General features: G+C 38.2%; 2 pseudogenes across 2 annotated transcripts; both read left to right on the top strand.

The window, feature by feature from the left end:
• Positions 1 to 217: 217 nt before the first annotated feature.
• LOC147485742 (subtilisin-like protease SBT4.8) lies at positions 218 to 7,457 on the top strand (annotated as a pseudogene). Its single transcript, XR_015203216.1, has 10 exons — positions 218 to 506; positions 644 to 735; positions 4,176 to 4,267; positions 4,362 to 4,599; positions 4,790 to 5,309; positions 5,421 to 5,479; positions 5,566 to 5,796; positions 5,976 to 6,087; positions 6,184 to 6,397; positions 6,735 to 7,457. The product of XR_015203216.1 is annotated as a subtilisin-like protease SBT4.8 (transcript).
• A 776-nt stretch (positions 7,458 to 8,233) lies between these two features.
• LOC147485743 (putative pectinesterase 14) lies at positions 8,234 to 12,452 on the top strand (annotated as a pseudogene). The gene is made up of 7 exons (XR_015202746.1): positions 8,234 to 8,393; positions 8,546 to 8,562; positions 8,792 to 8,952; positions 9,283 to 9,454; positions 9,838 to 10,041; positions 11,878 to 12,126; positions 12,226 to 12,452. The product of XR_015202746.1 is annotated as a putative pectinesterase 14 (transcript).
• Positions 12,453 to 16,504: the final 4,052 nt, after the last annotated feature.

The raw sequence follows: 16,504 nt of genomic DNA on the forward strand, positions 1-16,504 counted from the left end.
ATACTTACTGAATTGGATGAATGTTGTACTTTCCTTTGTTAGTACTGTAATATAAAACTCATGGAAATTTTGGTGAAGGAAGGGAAACTATTACCGGATATTCGAACGTTGGACTTCTTTATCAACTGGGCACGGCAGAAAGTATAATGATGCACCCAAATGGAAAAGGAAACAAACTAATTAAAAGAATCTCTTTAGCATAATTTCTATTGAGGGCATAAATATTTTCTTTCCAAAGTACACAAGATTTTGGTGCCTATATATGGTATGACAAATTATACCAAATCTATCAGAACAGGAAGGTTTCTCAACTTCCTTGTTTTACCAAAAAAAATACGTTTGTTAACTCCTCTGCTTCGCTTCATCTTGGGTCTGAATTTCAAAACAGCCTCTGGTGTTCCTTTGCAATGGCTAAATTCTTCACCAGTGCATGGATAGTCTTGACGTTGCTCCTAGTCTCAGTTGGTGTCAACCAACTTGCTGTCAATGCCCAAACGGAGAGAAAGGTAAAAAAACATATCCTTCCATACAGAACATTGGATACAAGAGATGTATCTAATTTAGTTCTTCTGATACTTTGTTTCAATTTGGTGTTTTGGTTGAAAGAGAGTTAGAGATACTGATTTCTCTTACAATTGGTTAGGCTTACATTGTATACATGGGCGCAAAACTCAAGGAAGAGCATTCTGTTGAATCTCACCATCTGAGTGTTCTAGGCCAAGTCCTTGAGGGCAGGTATACTTTTCTTTCTTCTTCTATCCTTTAGAAAAATTATTTCAGCTGTTCAGAGTTTTGTTAGTGTGCATGTGCTTGATATAGAAAAAACTTTACCAAAACTTTTCCGAGCATAATAGATGCCAATAGTGTGTTCTGAAGATGTTCTATGTAGTTTTCCACTACCAAATTCACTATAAAGATGAGTACACAAACAATCATATTTTGGTGCTGCTCAAACCACATAAATTTGTTTGAGACGTCCTTTTCCAGTTACCGGTGACACGGGCACGGGCACGGGCATCTAGGTTACATTGACACAGGCACGGGCATCTAGGTTACATTGACCGGTGTCCGCAGCGTGCGGGTCCGAATCGGGATCTGGCAGTTGAAGATCGACACGGGGGACACGGATAGGAATAATTAATTCATTTTTTAATAATTATAAATTTGTTAAATTAGATGGTAAATCAGAAATTCGAGGTAAATTAAATACAATATGTGTCTGACACGGACATGTGGATATGTATCCGACACAGATTTTTTTCAAAATATGGCATGTCCATGTAACCTAGATTTGCAGTGATATACAAGCGGTCGTGCATCTAGATACAAATCAATAGTACTTAGAGAGGCACACAGGTTTTTCATCTTAATTTGAAACGAATTTAGAAAAAAAAAAACTTTATTTGCTTTATACATATATGTTGCATTGCCGTATGCATATATATTGCATTACTGTACTGGCCATACTACAATTTTGTAACAAGTGTTCAGTGTACTCACCTGAGTTCTCACTGTAACAGCATGTCAGCTTTTGCTTTCTTGCTTGACAGAGAAAAAACCTTGTATAGAGTTGACCATTAATCTATCAGATGGTCCGTCACAGGTCTTTTTTTCCCCTGATCCAACTATCAACTGTGCTTAAGCATACACTGCTAGTTTCCCCAGGTTATGCCCAGATCATACAAAGGAAGGCCTATGATATTTATCATGTTACCCTTTTTTTTTTCCGATCACAAGTATTACAAAGTCATTGTCTCCATTCCTTAAGCTCCATGTTAGTTTCGTTAACATGGCTAAGTTTCACCTCTTTCAACTTTTTTATCTCTGAACGTCCGTCATCACAAGGGTTGCAATTCAACTCCCATGGTCCCACTTCATGGTTGTTTCATTCCTTTCTGACTTCAGGCTCGGCACATATAAAGTTTTTACTCTTTCTGAATCTCTTATTAAACTTGTAGGCCAAATTTAAATGGCCATACTGTAGATAGGAATGATGCGTAACACAGACTCGATGACTATACTTCTGTTGTTGAAATGATGGCACCTTTTCTATCCAACTTTTTGTCTTCTTCTTGATTTTAATTATCAGGCCTCAATCTAGTGCTAGCTCTAGCCACTTTGACTTGAATTACAGGTGCTTCCTACGTATTTCTTAGGGAAATACCCTTTTCAACATCCACTGTTTCCACCGGTCTATCTTGCTTATTAAGGGGCATTACTCCCATGAACGCTTTACATTCTGATTCATTCATACCTAGTCCATTGGAGAGATGATATTTTTTAGTAATTAACCTAGAGATATTCGTAAAATTTGTGAATTCTCTTTTACTGAACAAAATTATGTCATTTATTTGCAAGAGCAGATGACTTGGACCCTTGAAATCCTTTCACTCTGAATATGTGTTTAGAGAGTTTACATTCCACTAAGTAGTTATTTGCTCCCTGCTCCTCAGCACCTTGTGTCCCACACCCTTTTGAACCTTTAAAAACCCACGTACAAGGGCCACCCCTTCTAAAGAGATATTTTGGCAGTAGTGACAATGAATTTGATCCAGGATATCCATTTTTTGATAACGCCAAATGTGTAACATACTTCCCGTAGATGGTACCCATACAAAGTACCATAAATTTTAACTGGTATCAAACCTATTCTTGAGAATGCTTACCTTCTATGAGCCCAATTTGTTCTTATGGTATCAACCTCTCAAATTTTCATCAAACCTATTATCAACCAGCTTTGGTGTTATCTTAACCAAAAAGACCTCCAAGCAATTGGGTCTAAACTAACAAGGTGTTAGTAATATCCACTTGCTTTTCCCTGAAATTGCTCTCATAGTAGTCAACAACGTATGTTTTGATTCTTTCTTGGTCAGTAGCCAGCTCAACATCTTCAGCTTCTATTTCAGAAATCAGTGCTTGTGCTAGGCCTTGTCTTTCTCTCCTCGGTGCATGAAAGTACAGTATACTGAATCTCTTTGGTTTTCCTCCCTCCACTTAATTTACGTATTTTTCTCCATAACGAAGTTCTGATGTTTACTTGATTCAGACCTTGATATCTTTAGTCACTCTTGAAGCAATCGTATCATCCGGATATCTTTCTTCTGCTAAACTAGTCCTGGAAGTGTATCAGTTCATTTTGTTTTTTGTGTAAGTTGGTGCTACATGACAGATAATCTCAGTTCCATGCCCTGACCTTCTTTTTATGCCTTTAGATCATTTTTTTAATTGCTCTAATAAGGGGTGGCTCCCCCATAGTCTGTTCAGTCTAAAGGAGCAGTCATTGGGTTTAATATTGGCTCCCAACAATAGAGCATGGTCAGCAGATCATTCTGCTTTAGACCTCCATCCTCAAAATATGCTATCCCAGTTGAAGTTCACAAAAGCTTGGTTAGCCATTTAGAAGTTTTTAACATTCTATATCCTTGTCAACGCTTTCCATATAGCGGTGAATAGCCTCTGTTGTTGAGCTGCACCTTATACTAAGCATTTTTATCAGATCGATACTAAACTTGTCTAAGTCTGTTGAGCTTGTAAGTAAGCTCCTCTACTATCCTGCACATGGTTACTTTGTGATCGCATGAGTTGGATTGGTTGTGCTTCTGATTCTATCTGGTTTCCCCCAGTTTACATGTTGTGCCAGCTGCACATACAAATTTTCACTGGTAACATTAGATTATAGAATAACTTAAAGCATTAGTTTCTCATCAATTCCGTCAAGCACAACCACATAAATCCTTCGATGCACTCTCGAAACTAACATTTTCAACATCTTTTTGAAGCCTCATGGTGAAGCCTTTTAACAAATATTCTACTTACAGTAAATCAATCTACGTATAGTCATCTGAAGGATATGCATTCTACCATCACTTACATAAAAGATCACATGCACACTACTCCATTCACCCATGAATATGAATCCACCATAATCGTGGGGACTACTCTGGCAGAAATTCTGCCATAAGAAGTCATTGTTCAACTATAATGAACTGTTCATGGTAATAACTAAGGGCATTGAAAAACATAGCAGGGATATTGGTTAATCAATTATGTCCAACTCATAGACTTATTCCATGCTTTATTTGCATTTAATTTTAAGATGAAGGAAGAGAACACACTTTAAAAGAAGTGCTGTCCGTAATTTCTAACTTTTTCTCTTTGTTGAATCATTGGAGTAGCGCTCCAGTAGAATCCTTAATTTACACCTACAAAAAGAGTTTCAACGGATTTGCAGCCTGGCTCACAGAACAGGAGAGTAAGAAGGTACTTGGTATGTATTCCTTTTGAAAACAGAGGTTTTGATTGATACTCTCTTTAGTGTTTGTTATAGTATGTTACCCTGTATTAAACAACTTGAATTGTAGGTGCGCAAGGTGTAATCTCAGTTTTCCCAAGCAGAACACTTAAAACTCATACTACTAGATCTTGGGATTTTTTGGGTCTGCCGAGTACTGTGAAGAGAATACCTGAGGTTGAGAGCAACGTTATTATCGGTTTAATTGACACTGGAATCTGGCCAGAGTCTGAGAGCTTCAATGATAATGGTATTGGGATTCCTCCAAAGAAATGGAAGGGCATTTGCCAAAATATCACATGCAACAAGTACTTCTTCTATCTACTCATTAATACTTGTTAAATCTTATGATCGATTTAGAACCTTCTAACTCGTATGGCTGTCATTGTAGGTTATATTATATTTAGCTCTTCAAGCAACGAATAGTAAATAGAGTATGAGACAGTTAATTAGTTGTACGTTCTGTTCCTCACTTCCTTGTCCGTATGTAAACTGCAGCAAAATTATAGGGGCAAGGTTTTACAAAGGTGACCAAGATTTTCACTCGGAGGAAGAAAGATCCCCACGTGATTTTGAAGGACATGGCACACACACTGCATCCACGGCAGCTGGACGTGAAGTTAAAAATGTCAGCTACTATGGTTTTGCTGAAGGAACTGCACGAGGAGCTGTTCCATCTGCTAGGATTGCTGTGTACAAAGTGTGCTGGAAAAAAAATTGCCTTGAGCATGACATCCTCGCTGCTTTTGATGACGCAATTGCGGATGGAGTTGATATATTATCTGTCTCAATTGGGAGAGAAGATATTGATTTGGCTGATTATTCTGAAAGTGCGATTGCTGTCGGGGCATTTCATGCCATGCAGCATGGAATTCTCACATCAGCTTCTGCTGGAAATAGGGGATTCTTAGCGGTTACCATACAAAGTGGTGCACCGTGGATACTGACGGTAGCAGCAAGCACCACGGATCGTAAGTTCATAACGAATATAACACTCGGGAACAATAAAACCCTTACGGTAAGAGTTTCTTTAGTTTCCTAACAATGTTGGCACGACTTGCAATAAGTTAGTGAGGATGTTTTTTACCTATGTTAACTGTCTAACTTTGAACTTTTCGTGTATGAGTAGGGGCCTGCAATTAATGTTTTTCCTACAAGTGAAAAGTTCTACCCCCTCGTACAAGACGAGTAATTAGCTATAACTTTCTCATTACAGATTTTTGTTTTAATTTCTTGAATGGTTTTTGACAATATTCCTTTCATGTATTTGATAGGTATTGTGAACCTGACGAAATGGATCAGAACTTAACAAAAGGGAATATTGTCTTATGCAATCAAATCGATTTGGGGAATGACGGGAGCGGCCCTTTAGTGTACGGTGCTTATGGAACAATAATGATAGCCACTGTTGGAGAATGGGATGTTCCATATCCATATCCTCTACCAGCTTCTGCTGTTACTAATTCTGATGGCGAATATATTGCATCATATATTTCAAGCACCAGGTGAGCCTATAAAAATGCAGCCTAATGCAGTTCTTCAACTTTTAAGTTTCTTTCCCTTGAAGATGGCCCCCATTCCAAATTAACCATCTATCTATTGGCTTAAAATATATAGTTGGGGAATTAGTCTGTGAATCGTGTTTCTGATGTTGTTTGAAGAGTTTGTTTCTTATTTTTTGTAGAAACGCCACTGCCATTATTCATGAAAGTGAAGTTGTGTATGATCCTAGTGCTCCGTCTTTGGCGTCTATTACTAATCGAGGACCCTCTATCTTAACGCCTGCAGTTCTCAAGGTATTCTGTGTTGTTGTTTGCTTTTATGGGCTAAAATTATGACTGTTTTTATGCCCTTATTGGTCATTGACATCGTTATCTGCGTATATTATGCAGCCAGATATAAGTGCTCCTGGAGTTGACATTCTAGCGGCATGGTCTCCAAAAGGCCTCGTTTCAAGATCTGGATACGACCAACGCTCAGTAATGTATAATATCGTCTCCGGAACATCCCAGGCTTGTCCTCATGCAGCAGGGGCAGCTGCCTATGTCAAAACATTTCACCCAACATGGTCCCCTGCAGCCATTAAATCTGCTCTCATGACCACTGGTAAGGTTGTTTGCTTCTATGAATTTCATAAATGGGAAGAATCTATGGAGTAATTATTTTTGACCGAACTACTAAGTGTAGTCTGATGTCACTTTTTCTTATAGAAATTATTTTTTGCTTGGTAAATTCGAAGTTCACATAGATAAATTGTAAAAGCTCATATTTATCTAACGGCAACATGTTATACTTCTTCAGTCGAAGTAAATGTTATACTTCTTCAATCGAAGTAAATGTTATTGAAAACACAACATTTTATTTTTAACCTAAATCACCAATGAGTGCATGCTACTGAATCTTCAATCTGGTTAATTATTTATATCTTTATATATTTTTGCAGCTTCCCCAATGAAAACCATCGATGAAGGAGAAAGTGAATTTGGTTATGGTGTTGGCCAAATTGATCCAGTAAAAGCGGTGAATCCCGGCTTGCTGTATGATTGCTTTGGAAGTTGACTACGCAGAAATGTTATGCAACTTAAATTACACGGCAGACAAAATTAGAATCATTACTGGAGAGAATTTTACTTGCAGTGCAAGCAAAGGAGGCGAGGCACTTCTGAATTATCCTTCCATGGCTGCTTATTACGAACCAGATTCACCCATCACAGCCCATTTCCCCAGGAGCGTCACCAATGTTGGATTCGCAAACTCCACGTACAAGGCAACAATCAGCAATCAACCTTCTCTTAATATTTCTGTCACTCCCAGTGTCCTATCTTTCAAGTCATTGAATGAGAAGCAGAGTTTCATTGTAAATATTACTGGAGGAGTACGGCAAAGAAGTGGCGTTGTCACCGCTTGGCTCACGTGGTCAGATGGTACACATAGCGTAAGAAGTCCAATCGCTGCTTTGGAGAAGTAAAACTCCAATTGCTGGACAGGAAACTCGACATGCAATGAATTTTTTGCAATAAGTAGGTACCGATTCAGTTTTAAACGTTGTGTTCCAGTTATCACTGTTTTTTTTAAGGTATCAGTTTGGTTAAACCTTTGAGAAAAGAATGAAACATATCAAGTACCCACCTGTTGCATCATAATTTAAGGAGCCATTCATTGTTTAGATTCTTGGCAGAAGTATTGCTCCCCTTTTGCAATTTGCTCATCTCAATGATTAATCCTAAAATATCAAAATCAATAATTAATTGCAGTGTAAAAATGTTCTAAAAGTTGGAGAAAATAACAGTAGAAATTGCCAATATTTCTGAACAAAATTGATCAATTGGCAAAACCAAAGTGCGTTGTAATTTTTTAAACCAAAACCAAAGTGCGTTGTAATTTTTTAAACCAAAACCAAAGTACATTGTATATTTTGGTCGTTAACTCATCCTAAAATATCAAAATCAATAATTGCAGTGTAAAAATGATCTAAAAGTTGGAGAAAATAACGGTTGAAATTGCCAATATTTCTGAACGAAATTAATCAACAAGAAATTGATCCCAAGGCCCATTTGTTGTCCGTCACTCTCACTTAGCTTGTTTCCGAAGTTTTTTTTTCTGGGTAAGATTTGAATCAACCAGGGTGTGCTCATTTTTTGTTTCCCATCAATTCTTTTTTCTCTTTTGGGAATATGCATCTACGCACTCCATCAAGTCATGCGTACAAATATAGGTGGTCGGAACATTCATCAGAAGGTTCATAGAAACCATATTATTCATTAGGTAGTTGCTCTAAGATAATGACCCTAAACTACATGCAACAAGTTACTAATCTCTGCAACACGCTTTCATATTCTTCTATATAACCATACTTAATTTGTTTCATTCATTAAGAAATTAAGGTCTAAGGAATTAAACCACATAGCTTTTTTACTCTGAAGTTCAAGGTTGGAATAAATGATGGCCTTGAACAAGAACTCTGTCTATGTATGTTTTACATGTTTACTTATTTTCTCTTTTATCTTTACTTCGAGGGGTGCAACTGAAGATCCATCTACAGCCCAAAAAGATGATTCATCAACGGCGGCTCCTGGAGCTGTGGCTAATGGGAAGGCTGAGAGTAAATCGATGAGTTTTGTTATAATCCAAATGAAAATCATTACTTTTTTCAAGTGACACAATCTACTTGCATTGGTATATATAATAGGTGACGCATGCTCTAACGTACAAGCCAATCAATTCTTAAACTTTGGTGTTAAATGTTGCACATAGGGATTGAGAGGTCAGAGGTGCAATGTTTTTCTTGGGTGATCCATTAAAATGTTTCATGTGCACTAATAATTTATCCCTGTCTCAACGTGCAAAACCTCTACTCTCTCTTTCATGTTAATGGATACAAGTGCCAAGTAAACAAACTACAAAACTCACCCCTTATAAACAGTACTGATATTCGGAAGGGGGAAAGAACAGTTTACCGCTATTCTAGTACGTGTTACTAATTACCTTGGTTCTTTTTAGCGTTTAAAGCCAAGTACATTCCATGCTGAAGTTGGTCTAGTACTCAAAGTTAGCTTGAATGGACACGATGCTAAGTTCACAAGCATTCAAAAAGCTGTTGATGCGGTTCCACCAAATTGCCGTTCGAAGACGCTGATCACCATTGGTGCAGGGACGTACAGGTTAGAGTCTCATTACATTATCCTTTGATAGCTGCTAGTAAATTTACAGTTTTAGATTGAGAAAATACGTTGTTATAATTTTAGATTGGAAAAAACAAATGCTGGAACCTAGTTCAATTCTGTACCATGAGACTTTGTACGATGTGTAATGCTAGTGTATACACCCACATATGTTGGCACTTTTGGGGCTACAAATACATGCACTTTCCAAGATATATATACTTCACACAACTCTAAGTAATCACTATATATGAAATTTGATGTCCTATTTTTATTAGTTAAAATATTTTACTTCTAAAATTTGATTTATTTTTGTCTTTCCTCCGGTAGGGAAAAGGTAGTAGTCGATAGAACCAAGTCCAATGTAATATTTCAAGGTCAAGGATATCAGACAACCATCATCGCCTGGAATGACACAGCATTGTCTGCCAAAGGAACAGCAAGTAGCCACACAGTAGGGATCTTTGCATCAAACTTTACTGCTTACGATATCAGTTTCAAGGTATATAAAATTAATTGATTGTACCAACTAATACAAATAATAAGATAGTATGTTCATTGATTACTGCCCGAGTCATGTGGTCAATGTTTTGAAAACCGAACCGGTAATCGAACCGATTTTTTGTTAAAATGGTTCAATTCAGTCTTATTTAGCAAATGTTTTTAATAATTACAATAATAAAATGAATAAATATATATTTTAATTCAATATTAATTGATATTATATATCAAAATAAATTTCTTATACAAGAAACACATAGTAGCATGTTGGTTTGGAGTTTGGACTATCTTGTTTAGGTGCAAGGTTCAACTCCCCACATTATTCCGGTTCAACCACTATGTGTTTCTACTAATATCATTTTATTTACTTTTGTTTCTGCAAAGAACACTGCTCCTCCTCCTAGTGGGAGAGACGGTGCCCAAGCAGTTGCAATTAATGTGCAGGGAGATCAAGCTGCCTTTTTCAGTTGCGGATTCTTCAGTTACCAAGACACCATATTGGCCAACAAAGGCAAGCACTTTTTCAAAGAATGCTTTATTCAAGGAAGTGTTGACTTCATTTACGGCAACGGTAGATCACTGTTTGAGGTATGTTCATTACAAGCTAGGTTACTTTGTCATATCTCCATGTTTACTTTTCATTCTAAAGATATCACAATATCTTCTCTCTTACAAGACTGGTTCATTTATTAATTTAATGCAAATGTAGCAAAATATCAACATTCCAATTGTATTCTCTTTTAAATACAGACTCTTTTTCTTAGATACTTGTCTGAATATTATATTCTTTTCTTAGACTTCTTTACGACTTTACTTGCCTACATTCAAACTGATTGCTTGTGTGTATATTATATTCTGTCTTCCTGTGCTTTACGTATAGTTGAAATCTCACTCATTAAGATGCCAAAAAATGGATTAACACTTGACATCCATATAGTATATGCAGCACCACAAGCCATGGCCCTAGCTATGTCTTCTGCTTCAGTAGTGTTTCCTCTGCACCTTCTAGATATTGAGTACCATCATTCAGGACTGGAGTGTACATATGCTAGAACCCCATGTTTCTTTTAACCGTGCAGACGATATCTGGTTTAAAATGACAAAACCAAAGATGTGTTTTCTCTGCTGGCGAGCATAAAGAGTACTTATCTTTCAAGGATATCCGCTACCTTATGCATATCCCCACTAGGTAGTCACCTCATGCATCCAGCAATCATTTGCAGGTCCTTGTACAGAAACCACTCCAGTACAAGGCATTAAAGGTATATCCCACTTAGTAAGCAGTGGATTTTCCCTCAATCAAGAATAACTCATTACGAGGCATTTTGTAGGCATTATTAGCAGCTTTATCTGCAGAAACATTCCCTTCCCTCCACATAGCTCAAATCGTCAGCTCCTGTATCAGCTGTGTGCTTGCCCTCCACCTCTTTTTCAGGCTCCATGGCAGATTTCCTGTAGTGAAAGCTTGAACTGCCGCTATTTATAGAATCTGATTCTATCCATAATTTAGCTATCCTCTGTTAACTGCTACTTCTGTTCTCTCTAAGATGACGAGGCATTCTGCTAGGAGTTACTACAGAAGTCAAACAACGATGTCAACCATCTCCAAACACTTCTAGCAAAATCAGATTCCCGTAAGAATAGGTCTTCTTCTTGTTTCTTGCAAATGTAACATTTTGAGGCAATTTGAATTCTTTTTCTTTTGACGGAGATATCAGTAGCTGCCGTGTTCTGACATAGTTTCCAAGCAAACACTGCCACTCTAGGATGAATATATGAGATCCGAACTAGGGAATTCCTAGGCACTTTAGTCTTCTTTATTTCCACTTTTAAGTTCAAAAGATGAGGACACAGAAAACTTTCTCAAAGATCTGTGGTCAAAACAATGTAATCTTGTTCATCAGTATCTGGATTGGGAAGTGTAGTTAGTACCAGTAAGGTGTGTTACCTCTTTAACTAGGTCAGGAACTAACCAAGCAATGTTACTGATGATAGAGGATACTTTTGGCCCTACACCGTCTAAGCTGATTACTTGAATTAGTGTAAATGTTAGTGGAAAGAGTATCTTAATATCAGTGGCTGAAGATGGAAAGAACTTTATTCTTTGAACCAAACTATGTACAGTGGCTGCTCAAGTCTTATGAAAGAATTAGACAACAGATTTTAAAGAAAAACCTGTAGAAACCAGTGGACAGCAGTATAGAAACATGTGAAACTTTTTTTTCCTTAGTTTGTTATATGTTACTTAAATTGGCTTGTATTGCAATGTTATTTATTGTACAATTGAAGAGAATTAGGCTAAATAACTTGCTAGTCTATTATAGATAACTTAACCACGCAAGACTTCAATTCTCCAACGACACAAAGAATACTGATTGATATAATGCAACAGCTTGTTTGATGTGAAGTGTTTGACTTCAACAGGATTGTATCTTGAACGTTGTCGCACAGAAAAGTCGGTCGGTGAATGCAATAATCACAAAGACATGGAAGAACATCATTAAAAGAGAATACGGGGTTCTCTTTTGTCAATTGCAAAATCACAGGAACAGGCAATGCTTGGCTTGGGAGAGCATGGCGCCCATTTGCCACAGTTGTTTTCATCAATGCAAATATGTCAGGGATAGTATCGAAAGAAGGATGGAATGATTTCAGCAACCGAAGTTCTAAAAAGTACATGATAAATTTTTGATAATACTTTTTCTTTTGCACTTTACTTCTTTGCATCTCTTGAATATAATTTGATAAGTGTTGGTTTTGAGTTTCTTGTAGGACTGTCTTCTTCGGTGAGTATGGCTGCTATGGAGAAGGAGCAAGCCACAGCGAAAGGGTAAAGTACAGCAAGCAGCTTACCCTAGATGAAGCAACCCCGTTCATGAATACTTCCTACATCGAAGGCGAAACATGGCTCCCAATTCATACATGATGATATCTTGACATAAAAAGTTGTACGATAAAACAGCAACTGCCATAATGCTTTTATAAGTTTGGTTTTTTAGATTTCCACCCTCACCAAGTTTGTCAATTAGATTTCCACCCCCAGTTCTTCGATTATTAGACTTCCACCCCAAGTTTCACAGCATGACCTGATGGTTAGAGCTCATGTCTATAAATAAATATAATGATCTACCCCCACAACAAAATTCTTGATTACTAACGAATTTCAAGCTCAAATCCATCTCTTCACAAGATAATGATCTACCAAACATTTAAATCCCATGAAAAGTTAAAATGATTTCACACCAAATAAACAAGTTACAACCCAAATAAGGAAATCCAATTCGCACGCATACACAACAATAGGAAGTCTGTCCGAATCAGTCAGCATCATCAGCTCAATCCAAGCTACCACTTCCTTACATCATCTGCTCAACAAAAAGAGTTCATGTCTTTTAAATAACTGTGCATAACTAATTTAAGAGGAAGTAATAATTTGTTCTATGCCGCCATAAAAAATAATGAATAACATTTTAAAATTTTGTAAGCAATTTTGAAGTGAACTCATTAGACAAACAATTGCATTAAACTTCAGAAAGAACATTGGCTATGCTCATTCCAAGGACTTCAAAGTCTTTATTTTGGCGAAATATCATTTTCTTTTTCTTTCAGTAGCATAAACAGGTCCAATGCAACTACTCAATATTGACAAACAAAGGAAAAGACTAATCCAACTTATGCATAACCTATTGTAAAGGTTTTCCTACGTATCAAGTTCTCTCTGCTGAGGGGAGACTTGAATCAGGCCAAACGTAGTTCCTCATCCTCTTTATATAGGCAAGGTGCCTGCGCCTTCCGCTCTCCCGCGTCAGGTCAGATCCAGGTCTCGTGAGCCATGATGACGAGTTAAGGGCATTTACTGTGGTGCGTACCTGAAGCTTCAGTCTTGATGAAAATCATAAAGTCATACGATACAAGCCGTTGTGGGATGGGGAGAGCGAGTATCGAGGAGATTGCTTCTGGGCGAGATTGTCTACTGTACTCGAGTCACTTTGAAGCAAGCTCGCAGTTTGGTGGTGCATTGCTATGGGCGCCAGTTGCATAGGTCACTTGCCCGAATTGAGTCACTATGAAGCGAGCTCTGAGGACGAGGATATGAGGTTGGTTGTTAACTCTACTGTGCTGGACACGTGTTTGATATTCATTGGATTGTGAATATTACTCCATCACACAGCCCCATCTCAGTAGGTCGTTTTGTACGTTATAGCGACCTGCTGAGAGAGAATATTAGTACGTGTGTAGCATATATGCGTAATAATAACCGCCTCGTTTTGTGGGAGTCGACAAGACAAGACATAAGGAGACGTGTCGGTTAGGGTTCAATGCAATGATGGCCTGCATTGGGAATTGAACAGGTGGCGTGTATGAGACAGCTTGGGGAACTGAAGAGTTACTATTTTGTTTCATTTTCTTCAGATTTTTTAGATCGTTGAGTGCTCAGGTTAGTGCTATCTCCTCCATTTTTCTTTCTCTCGTTTTGATAGTTAAACTTTGCTTGTTAGGTTTTTTCAATTTTTTTGTTTTCACAACATGTCTTACTCCGATGATACACGATCGGAGGAGGTTATAGTAGGGTTGGTACTGTTTGGGAGTGAAGAAAAATATGTAAGATTTGAATCTGTAGTTGCTTTGGAGAGTAGTTATGGCGGTGTGAGGGTTCTTCTTCTAGCGGGTTGCCCCCTAGAAATGTAGATAAGCGTGCTTCGGAAAGTTTTGCAGATTTGAGGGATGCTTATGATATAAATATAAGCGGCCTGGAGATACATGAAATAGGGGATGACGTTGACGCTATAAGCAATGCGTTCATCCCACGGGGATATGGGGTGGTAGTTTGTGAGGGGCAATTGCAAGCTAGCATGAGGATATTTTTCTCGAAAATTACCTGTAACTTTTTGAACTTTTGTAAGAAAGCGCCTTGCCAGTTCGTTAGCAACACTTGGCGTTTGTTGAGAGTATTCGACCTGTTGAATTAGAGCGGGGGGTACCGTGTTGAGGTCGCTGATATTATTGAGCACTTCACTGTGAAGCGATCTCGTGCTAAAAAATTTAGTTTGCAGACGCTAACGGGGAAGTCGAGTGTTCTAGATGGTGTGAGCAACGAGCCTTGGGAGAGAAGGCCGTTGTTATTAATTGGAAATTACTGTGCTAGTGGGTTTGCAGTTCATACTAGGGTTTGCAATTTTGCTGGTATGTTTTTGTGTCCTTTGTTGTATATTGAGCAATATTTGTTTGTTTTGAACTGATCGACCTTGGAACTGGTTGTTTTGCAGAGGTCGCTATTACAAGTCATACTAACTGGGGGAGTGATCGAGGTTAAGCTAAGCTTAGTCGAACTAAGCCAAATGTTTCTTGAATCTTGTCAGTTATGAGTGAATGTTCCCTTGTTTTTGGTTGTCTTTGTGATTGGTTGTTATGATACAATAGAGTTGGTTTCTTGGGCTTGCCTGGGTAGTTCGCCTTATTTATTGTTGTTGCATGGCATTGGCCAGATACATTAAGAGCTGATAACTTGGGGTGACCTGGGCAGTTCGCCTTTACTATTTGCTTTAATTTTGGTATTTAAACGAACTAGTTTCCCGGATTGTTTTGGGCGTTCGGGATGATGACATTATAGAACTGGTTTCCTAAGTATGTTCAGGCAGTTTGTATTTTGCTCTTATAAAATGCATATTTGTTTCAAAGTATTAGCTTACTTTCATCTGAATGCTTGTTGCATGTTGTTTTGACATCTTGGTAGGAATTTTGACCTGGAGATGTATGTCCTGTCATCTAGGAAGACTTAGGATGCATTGAAGTATTTGGGCTCGATTGACAAGTGTTTTGATTCTAGAGAGCGTTTAGGGCTCGAGTGAGCGTGTTTACTCTTAGAGAGCGTTCTGCACTGAGTTGAATCTAGAAGTCTAGGTATCCAACTAGTGAGAAATGTTAAAGCTAAGTAGCCTGTGAGCTGTGTAGCCCTGAGCTCGAGTGAGCATTTTATTTTGTTGAACGTTTAAGTTCAAATAATCGTTTGGCTCTTAGAGAGTGTTCTGTACTGAGTCGGTCCTAGAAGTATAGGTCCCCAACTAGTGAGAAGTGGTGGTGCTATGTAGTCCTGAGCTTGAGTAAGCGTTTTAGCACGGAGAATGTTTGAGCTCTTGATGAGAGCATTTTAGTTCCAGTTAACGTTTTGCTCTTAGAGAGCGAGCTGTGCGTCTATTTAATAACATTGAAAGATTGCAGTGCATTGATGCAAAATAAAAACTATGTGTATATTACTAAGAGAAAGAACTCATGGCCATGGAATTTTTTATTGATAAAATTTCTTTAACAAGAAAGTATTCCAAGGACGTGGTAATGCCTGTCCGTCTTGGGTTTTGATCAAATATGCTCCATTGCCAACGACTCGTTCCACTATGTAAGGGTCTTCCCATGTTGGTGCCAGTTTCGAGTCATTCTTAGTCTTCTTCAAGACTAGGTCGCCAGGTTGGAAACTTCGAGGGTTAACTCGCTTGTTGTATGTCTTCCTCAGAGTTTAGTGGTAGGATGCCACTCGAATGGTTGCTAGGTCGCGTCGCTTTTCAAGTAAGTCGACCTCTCGAGCAAGAATGAAATCGTTCTGACTAGACTCAATGATTTCAGATTGAGTTGTTGTAATTGTTAGCTCAGTAGGAATGACGGCCTCGGTACCGTAACATAGTGAGAATGGTAACTCGCCTGTACTAGAAAAACAAGTTGTCGTTCTATGAGCCCATAAGATGTTTTCTAGCTGCGTTGGCCACTGACTTTTGTTCTTTTCAATCTTCTTCTTTAAGTTCTCTAGGATTGCCTTGTTACTGGCTTCTGCTTGACCATTGCTTTGAGCATATTGGGGGGTGGAGAACGCGTGAACGATCTTCCACTTAGCCAAAAATTCCTTGACTGTTTTTCCCTTGAACTGGGAGCCATTCTCCATCACCAATATGTGGGGTAAGCCCAATCTAGTGATAATGTTGGTCTAGATGAAGTTTCTGACATTAGATTCTTTGACATGAGCCAAGGGAATCACTTCCACCCATTTGGTGAAGTAATCTGT

This window comes from Coptis chinensis, chromosome 7, assembly GCF_015680905.1.
Source record: "Coptis chinensis isolate HL-2020 chromosome 7, ASM1568090v1, whole genome shotgun sequence".
Taxonomy (NCBI): Eukaryota; Viridiplantae; Streptophyta; class Magnoliopsida; order Ranunculales; family Ranunculaceae; genus Coptis; species Coptis chinensis.